The sequence below is a fragment of the Salvelinus fontinalis genome, chromosome 8, assembly GCF_029448725.1.
Source record: "Salvelinus fontinalis isolate EN_2023a chromosome 8, ASM2944872v1, whole genome shotgun sequence".
Lineage (NCBI taxonomy): Eukaryota > Metazoa > Chordata > Actinopteri > Salmoniformes > Salmonidae > Salvelinus > Salvelinus fontinalis.
In genome coordinates, this window is record NC_074672.1 from 5,605,490 (window position 1) to 5,615,142 (window position 9,653).

The window sequence follows — 9,653 nt, forward strand, 5'->3', positions numbered from 1 at the left end:
GCTCTTGATCATTGTCACAAAACCACACCCGTCCTACTCTCGTTACAAGTTCTGAAAGAGAAAGTGTAGGTTATATAGAAATAATGTCACTCAAATTAAAAATCATGAAACTAAATAATGAGGATTTCTACCAGCCTAATCGAGGTGTAGATTACATCTCAAATTGCAGTGTTCTAACTTGTGAACAGGGCTGCATGAGATGTCTGTTAATGCGACTCTGCGCAGCCAATGGCAATGTCCACTTTAGGTATAATTCCAGGAGCTGCTTGTGGATTTGACAGCTCTAACACAGTTCCACCTCAGACACCACCAAAACAACCACTATGTGTATTTGACAGCTCTAACACAGTTCCCCCTCAGACACCACCAAAACAACCACTATGTGGATTTGACAGTTCCACATCAGACACCACCAAAACAACCACTATGTGGATTTGACAGTTCCACATCAGACACCACCAAAACAACCACTATGTGGATTTGACAGTTCCACATCAGACACCACCAAAACAACCACTATGTGGATTTGACAGCTGTAACACAGTTCCCCCCTCAGACACCACCAAAACAACCGCTATATGGAAGTCGGCTAAAGCGAACGTGATTGAATAGAGCCCCAAGTGAGGGAGAGTGTGCATGTGTGTATACATGCATGTGATAATTACCTGTATCACCTGTCGTGGCCCGGGGTAGCAGACGCAGGGGCAGACGACTGCAGCTGTGAAGACTGTGGTTGAGCTAATAGGGGTGTCAAATCTAAAAGAGAGAGGAACTATTTCCTTAAGTTAAAATAATTATACAACTAAACCAAGTGAGTGATTGAGTGAGTTTCATAATTACCTGGACCACAACAAACTGCTTCTGGTCTACAAGCCTCTGGAAGTTCCAGCGTGCCACTCCAGGCCTGGAACAGCTTGGTGGAAAGACGGTTACCTGTCACCCGCCGAGCAGGTTGGCAGATCTGAAAAATGGGCACAATATAATTTATGACAAAACCTTGACTACACACTAACCTAAACAGAACAAACTATGGGAGGCGCACAGTAGAACATAGAGCCATAACTACATGGAACTCTATTCCACATCAAGTAAGTCATGCAAGCAGTAAAATTAGATTTAAAAAACAGATTCAAAATACAACTGTTGGAACAGCGGGGACTGTGAAGAGACACATGCATACACATGATAACATACGCACTGTACACACACGTAGACAAGGATTTTGTGTTGTAGATATGTGGTAGTAGAGTAGTGGCCTGAGGGCACACACTTAATGTGTTGTGAATGTATTGTAATGTTTTTAAAATTGTACAACTGCCTTAATTTTGCTGGACCCAAAGAAGAGTAACTGCTGTCTTGGCAGCAGCTAATGGGGATCCATAATAAATACAATACAACAAATGAATTAAGTTTGCGTGTGACTTCATTTTCCCAACTGCTCATTGTACTTGCTCTTGCAATCTGATGTGTGTGTGTGTGTGTTCTGTGTTATGACTTAGAAGTGTCAACCTGACCACATTCGTGTAGTAGGCCATTCAGTGATTAGCTTGGGAAAACTTACTATAAACAGAGTACAGTAAAAAGGATATCAAATATTCAGATCTGGATTGACAAGTAGGCTAAATCATGTGAAGTTACGAACCTCTAGGGCTTAGTCCGGACCTACTGTCTCAACCTCTAAATGCTCAGCTATGAAGAGCCAAGTGGCATTTATTCCTGAGGTGCTTAACTATTGCACCCTCTATAACCCTCTATTATTTGACACCGCTGGTCATCTGTGAACGTTTAAACGTCTTGAAGAATAATCTGGCTAAATGTCTGTACTCTTTTATAATCTCCACCAGCACAACCCGAAGAGGACTGGTCACCCATCAGAGCCTGGTTCCTCTCTAGGTTTCTTCCTGGGTTCCTGCCTTTCTAGGGAGTTTCTCCTAGCCACTTTGTTTCTATGTCTGCGTTGCTTGCTCTTTGGGGTTTTAGGCTGGGTATCTGTTTCAGCACTTTGTGACAACTGCTGATGTAAAAGGGGCTTTATAAAATACATTTGATAGATTGCTTGTATATGCTTCTATTCATGGAAGTAACTAAATCTAAATATGACATTGAGTTGTCTTACATTCCTCAATAGGAAGTTAAGCCAGCACTTTTTCCTGGTCTTTCCTGCTGGGGACAGGGGGCTTCAGGGTTGGGAATAGAGGGCCTAGAGAATTGGAATATTAACAATAATTAGTGTCCACATTTATGAATGAATGAAATGCAATATGGGTTAGCTGTGTATCTCATCTGATTGAGAATTGCTGATGATATACAGTATATGTCTATTGTCTTATGAAAATCTGCCACCAAACCACACAATTATATCTAGTGAGAGTGCACACAACCATTAGCTTATTTTACCAAGTCAAAAATAACATCATTTTGTCAAGGGACCCAATGAATAACAACGACGCTAGCCTACTGCACCCCATATCAACCAACTTGCCAACTAGTAGTGAACAAGGCTATATTGTTGTCATTCAGTAATACCAAAGATGTTCTACTAAAATAGAGTACATCCTGTCCTTTCCAATGGGAGGCAAGTGAGCCGAGTAGGTGGGATCAAGTGTCGAGATGGGTTTTTCAAAGTGACGTCGATTGGTCTGTCAGATGGCTTAGTGACGTCAATAGAAAAGCATGGTCATCATATTCAGATTAGGTTCAAAATGAGATGCAGACGTTGGACTGGAGATTTGGAAAAGAGGGACTTAAACACTTGATTTGATGTAGCCAACGTTAAGTAACTATTCGTTGTTGAGCCTTTTATAACACTACCAAGATAGAAAGTAAGTTACAAATATATAGTTGAATGTTATACATGTTATATAAATGATATATTAAAACGTTTTGTAGCGTTTTGTAACTGTTCGGCTAGCTATTTTCCGGTAACATGCTGAGGAACAGTAACGGTAAATTAGCTAACAGTTAACGTTAGCTAAATCAATAACATTAAATTAGATGGGCTCCGCACATGCAAGAAACTAGCTGAGGACTAGTTAACAGTTGTCATTTTGCGAATCAATACTGAAGACTTTTGGTAAAATATAATTGAGTGAAGTTATTAATAGCTAACCCGTTACTCTTCTCTTAATACATTACATAATTTCACATGGGCAAGAAGAGAGAAATAGTAGCTAGCTTGATATATACAATATGATATATTTCTCCGCTAAAGTTAGCTAGCTAACGTTACTGTGGCGCAATAAATCCGATTCTGCACATGGCAGAAAAATAGAGTAACTAGCTAGTTTAGCTAGCTAATCATTCAGGACCGCACATCAGAGTGAACAGGACGTAAGTTATTTGTTTACTCGAAGAGCTAGAAACTGCTAGAACATGATTGAGCACGGACGAACAGCATTTGTATGAATTAATATACTCTCTACAGTACTGCATTGTTACACTTCAAAAGAGCTAGAATCAGGTGTTGGAACAAATTATTTTACAATCGTTTTGTTTTGAACAGAACCATTACCAGGCGGACATTGGAATTGGTTTCTGAGTGACAGTGAGGACAAAGCACTGTCCCCCCCAACTCGCGGGCCAAATTTGACACATGGGTGGTTATATTTAGCCCCAACAATTGAGGCAATTTAAAATATATACACTGCTCAAAAAAATAAAGGGAACAGTTAAACAACACAATGTAACTCCAAGTCAATCACACTTCTGTGAAATCAAACTGTCCACTTAGGAAGCAACACTGATTGACAATACATTTCACATGCTGTTGTGCAAATGGAATAGACAAAAGGTGGAAATTATAGGCAATTAGCAAGACACCCTCAAAAATGGAGTGATTCTGCAGGTGGTGATCACAGACCACTTCTCAGTTCCTATGCTTCCTGGCTGATGTTTTGGTCACTTTTGAATGCTGGCGGTGAACTCACTCTAGTGGTAGCATGAGACGGAGTCTACAACCCACACAAGTGGCTCAGGTAGTGCAGTTCATCCAGGATGGCACATCAATGCGAGCTGTGGCAAAAAGGTTTGCTGTGTCTGTCAGCGTAGTGTCCAGAGCATGGAGGCGCTACCAGGAGACGGGCCAGTACATCAGGAGACGTGGAGGAGGCCGTAGGAGGGCAACAACCCAGCAGCAGGACCGCTACCTCCGCCTTTGTGCAAGGAGGTGCACTGCCAGAGCCCTGCAAAATGACCTCCAGCAGGCCACTTTATTTTTTTGAGCAGTGTATATATTTTTTATTGTTGTACATAAGACTGTAAAAACACCAGGAAATCAGCTCCAAGTGATTTTTATTTAAGAATCTATTAAATGTATTCCCATGCATAATAGAGACACCTGATCATATACAATTGTAAGCAAGGCTTCTTCCAGTCAATTTGCAGTCTACAAATTATATTCCGGCCCCCCAACCATCTGCTCAAGAAAAATTGGCACGCGGCTGAATCTAGTTGATGATACATCCCTGGGATAAAGGGAATGGATGACTCCCCCTTTCTCCGTTTGTTTATGTTCTCTTCACCAGAAAAGTGAGACGGGGGAGTCCAGGCACTAAAAGAAAAGTGCTATCCGGTGAAACACTTCAATTTTCACTGCGCTATGGTTTTTGGTTCGTTAACTTCACCATGTTTTTTTCCTAAGCTGCGCTAGCATTCTACACATGGTGCATTTCATTATAATTTTTTTCTATGAGGCGTAGGCATGCTCGACATGGCCTTCCAGGATGAAATCAAAGGCACTAGATCTAAGTAAGAGGACTCTTAGTACTTACACAATGCCAATTTTTGCCCAGAGACTGCTAAGGTTTTTTGTCAACTATGTCCTCCATTTTTTGTTATTCCAATCTATAAAATGACTATGTACTTGGTTTTGGTGGCTTTCGGTATTGCAGCATGCCTACTTTGCATTTGCTGTTGTTTTTTTGTGATTGACAGCTTCTTTTCTAGTAGTTGTATTCTCTTAAAGTAACATCTGTATGAGATTAACTTTGTGATATTTTTCTTTCAATGTGTGTGCAATTAATCACTGTGGGTGTATTATTATTATACTATAGACCTCCTTCAATTGGATGATGGCCTCCTCCTGCATGACACCTGTGCTACATGCTGCTTCCTTTGACACCTGAGCTTCCTCTCTGCTCCTGAGGACTACTCCTTCCGCCTCCTGTCACCTAACAGACCACCTCCTGTATGCTTGTGAGGAAGCCTCCTGCCACCTCTGTCACCTGGTAAACCACTTCCTGCAGACCACCTGAACTAAATTCAGCATCAGCTGCTTCCTCTGCTGGGTCTACGCTCTCTTGTTCTGTCTTTCTCGCCTAAAACTCCTACATCTGCTTCCCTGTCCTCCTTCAAAAATAGACCATTCAAGACTTTAAACCTGTGATATAAAACAATAACGATGCATCTTTAATTGCTATGAACTTTGTGGTTGGCTTACTTTTTCCACTACGCCGTGCATTTGTTGCAGATTGAGGGGGTGGATTCATGTAATGTCTTCTGGTAGGTACTGCCTCAGAGGACAGTGTCTTCCGTGAACCCTGTTGAAAGACATTTTTTACCAGAAAATATCATGACTGATTATTATTTATTTTAGACAAAGATAATAATCAGAATATAACTCTTCAAAGTGCTCCTCGCACACAGCGTAACCCCCTTTCTTCAGGTCCTCAAAAGGACTTCTGCAGACTGATATCCCTACGCCTGATGTTTCTCAGCCACATCTTCCTCCTGAGTAATTACAAAAGTGTGTAAGGTTTAATCTCACATTTTATTGAATTCAGATGGATGTTGGTCTATGCTTAAGGTCTCCTGTTTTATAGTTCATTTAGTACTGTAGTGGTTGCAGATAACCATAAACTATTATGTCCTCTACCTCCGTTATTGACCTTGATTTTAGATTTTCTTTTAAATAGTACTCTACAGTTAATTTCGGCAGCCATGTTGTTTTTTCTCTCTGTATGTGTAAGAGGAGCGTGACGTAGACTCCAGAAGTAAGCAGAAAGGCAGCCTTTCTTGCTACTCCTGTGACCAGTACCCAAATGAGGACCTGACATTTTTACGGATCGTGTCCTGCTATAGTTAGTAGTGTATATGGACTCACCCCTGTAGTCTGCAGACTTCTGGGTTCTACGTCACACCTCTCTTCAATCAAAACTGACACTCCTCTGTAAGACACCACCTTAAAAACCATCGCCTGATTAGCAACACCCCCAATAACGGAGAACATATTATAAAATAAAGACCCACACTTTATCCTGTCCTATGAAACATTAGAATAAATACCCACACTTTATTCTATGAAACATTTTCAGTTGCTGCCCTCTGAAACCTGATTGATCTTTGGAAGCTCTGCTCTAATACTACACATGGTGTATGTCTTTATGCTTGGACCATTTTCCTATTCATTGGATGCATGCACAATGTGTTCTTCCAGGTTGTGATCAAATGCTCTACTTTCATGGTGTCTATATGTTCTATATTTTTCACCATTTTAAAAGGCATTTAATAAATGTACAGTGTCTTGCAAAAGTATTCATCCACCTTGGCGTTTTTACTTTTTTGTTGCATTACAACCTGTAATTTAAATGGATTATTATTTGGATTTCATGTAATGGACATACACAAAATTGTCCAATTTGGTGAAGTGAAATGGGAAAAAATTACTTGTTTCCGAAAACTGAAAAAAATGTAAAACGTAAAATTGCTGTGTGCATATGTATTCACCCCCTTTGCTATGAAGCCCCTAAATAAGATCTGGTGCAACCAACTACCTTCAGAAGTCACATAATTAGTTAAATAAAGTCCACCTTTGTGCAATCTAAGTGTCACATGATCTGTCACATAATCTCAGTATATATACACCTGTTCTGAAAGGCCCCAGAGTCTGCAACACCACTAAGCAAGGGGCACCACCAAGCAAGCGGCACCATGAAGACCAAGGAGCTCTCCAAAACAGGTCAGGGACAAAGTTGTGGAGAAGTACAAATCAGGGTTGGGTTATAAAGAAATATTTGAAACTTTGACATCCCACAGAACACCATTAAATCAATAAAAAATGGACAGGATATGGCACCACAACAAACCTGCCAAGAGAGGCCCGCCCACCAAAACTCAGACCAGGCAAGGAGGGCATTAGTCAGAGAGGCAACAAAGAGACCAAAGATAACCCTGAAGGAACTGTATTTTTTTTTATTTCACCTTTATTTAACCAGGTAGGCTAGTTGAGAACAAGTTCTCATTTGCAACTGCGACCTGGCCAAGATAAAGCATAGCAGTGTGAACAGACAACAACACAGAGTTACACATGGAGTAAACAATAAACAAGTCAATAACATGGTAGAAAAAAGATAATCTATATACAATGTGTGCAAAAGGCATGAGGTAGGCAATAAATAGAATAATTACAATTTAGCAGATTAACACTGGAGTGATAAATCATCAGATGATCATGTGCAAGAAGAGATACTGGTGTGCAAAAGAGCAGAAAAGTAAATAAATAAAAGCAGTATGGGGGTGAGGTAGGTAAATTGGGTGGGTAGTTTACAGATGGACTATGTACAGCTGCAGCGATCGGTTAGCTGCTCGGATAGCAGATTTTTAAAGTTGTTGAGGGAGATAAAAGTCTCCAACTTCAGAGATTTTTGCAATTCGTTCCAGTCGCAGGCAGCAGAGAACTGGAAGGAAAGGCGTCCAAATGAGGTTTTGGCTTTAGGGATGATCAGTGAGATACACCTGCTGGAGCGCGTGCTACGGGTGGGTGTAGCCATCGTGACCAGTGAACTGAGATAAGGCGGCACTTTACCTAGCATAGCCTTGTAGATGACCTGGAGCCAGTGGGTCTGACGACGAACATGTAGCGAGGGCCAGCCGACTAGGGCATACAGGTCGCAGTGGTGGGTCGTATAAGGTGCTTTAGTAACAAAACGGATGGCACTGTGATAAACTGCATCCAGTTTGCTGAGTAGAGTATTGGAAGCTATTTTGTAGATGACATCGCCGAAGTCGAGGATCGGTAGGATAGTCAGTTTTACTAGGGTAAGTTTGGCGGCGTGAGTGAAGGAGGCTTTGTTGCGGAATAGAAAGCCGACTAGATTTGATTTTGGATTGGAGATGTTTGATATGAGTCTGGAAGGAGAGTTTACAGTCTAGCCAGACACCTAGGTACTTATAGAGGTCCACATATTCTAGGTCGGAACCGTCCAGGGTGGTGATGCTAGTCGGGCGTGCGGGTGCAGGCAGCGAACGGTTGAAAAGCATGCATTTGGTTTTACTAGCGTTTAAGAGCAGTTGGAGGCCACGGAAGGAGTGTTGTATGGCATTGAAGCTCGTTTGGAGGTTAGATAGCACAGTGTCCAGGGAAGGGCCGGAAGTATACAGAATGGTGTCGTCTGCGTAGAGGTGGATCATGAAATCGCCCGCAGCAAGAGCAACATCATTGATGTATACAGAGAAAAGAGTCGGCCCGAGAATTGAACCCTGTGGTACCCCCATAGAGACTGCCAGAGGACCGGACAACATGCCCTCCGATTTGACACACTGAACTCTGTCTGCAAAGTAGTTGGTGAACCAGGCAAGGCAGTCATTAGAAAAACCGAGGCTATTGAGTCTGCCGATAAGAATATGGTGATTGACAGAGTCGAAAGCCTTGGCCAGGTCGATGAAGACGGCTGCACAGTAATGTCTTTTATCGATGGCGGTTATGATATCGTTTAGTACCTTGAGCGTGGCTGAGGTGCACCCGTGACCGGCTCGGAAACCGGATTGCACAGCCGAGAAGGTACGGTGGGATTCGAGATGGTCAGTGATCTGTTTGTTGACTTGGCTTTCGAAGACCTTAAATAGGCAGGGCAGGATGGATATAGGTCTGTAACAGTTTGGGTCCAGGGTGTCTCCCCCTTTAAAGAGGGGGATGACCGCGGCAGCTTTCCAATCCTTGGGGATCTCAGATGATACGAAGGAGAGGTTGAACAGGCTGGTAATAGGGGGTGAGACAATGGCGGCGGACAGTTTCAGAAATAGGGGGTCCAGATTGTCAAGCCCAGCTGATTTGTATGGGTCCAGGTTTTCCAGCTCTTTCAGAACATCTGCTATCTGGATATGGGTAAAGGAGAAGCTGGGGAGGCTTGGGCGAGTAGCAGCGGTGGGGGCGGGGCTGTTGGCCAAGGTTGGAGTCGCCAGGAGGAAGGCATGGCCAGCCATTGAGAAATGTTTGTTGAAATTTTCGATTATCATGGACTTATCAGTGGTGACCGTGTTACCTAGCCTCAGTGCAGTGGGCAGCTGGGAGGAGGTGCTCTTGTTTTCCATGGACTTTACAGTATCCCAGAACTTTTTGGAGTTAGAGCTACAGGATGCAAATTTCTGCTTGAAAAAGCTGGCCTTTGCTTTCCTGACTGACTGCGTGTATTGGTTCCTGACTTCCCTGAACAGTTGCATATCGCGGGGGCTCTTCGATGCTATTGCAGTTCGCCACAGGATGTTTTTGTGCTGGTCGAGGGCAGTCAGGTCTGGAGTGAACCAAGGGCTATATCTGTTCTTGGTTCTGCATTTTTTGAACGGAGCATGCTTGTCTAATATGACCAGGCATCCTCAACTGACGGGATGAGGTCAATATCCTTCCAGGGTACCCGGGCCAGGTCGATTAGAAAGGCCTG

The 9,653-nt window shown here is 42.6% G+C and overlaps 1 long non-coding RNA gene across 1 annotated transcript; it reads left to right on the forward strand.

Moving 5' to 3' along the window:
* Positions 1 to 2,588: 2,588 nt before the first annotated feature.
* LOC129860418 (uncharacterized) lies at positions 2,589 to 6,531 on the forward strand. Its single transcript, XR_008760365.1, has 2 exons — positions 2,589 to 2,822; positions 5,052 to 6,531. It is a non-coding gene; the product is annotated as an uncharacterized LOC129860418 (long non-coding RNA).
* The last annotated feature ends 3,122 nt before the right edge of the window (positions 6,532 to 9,653 follow it).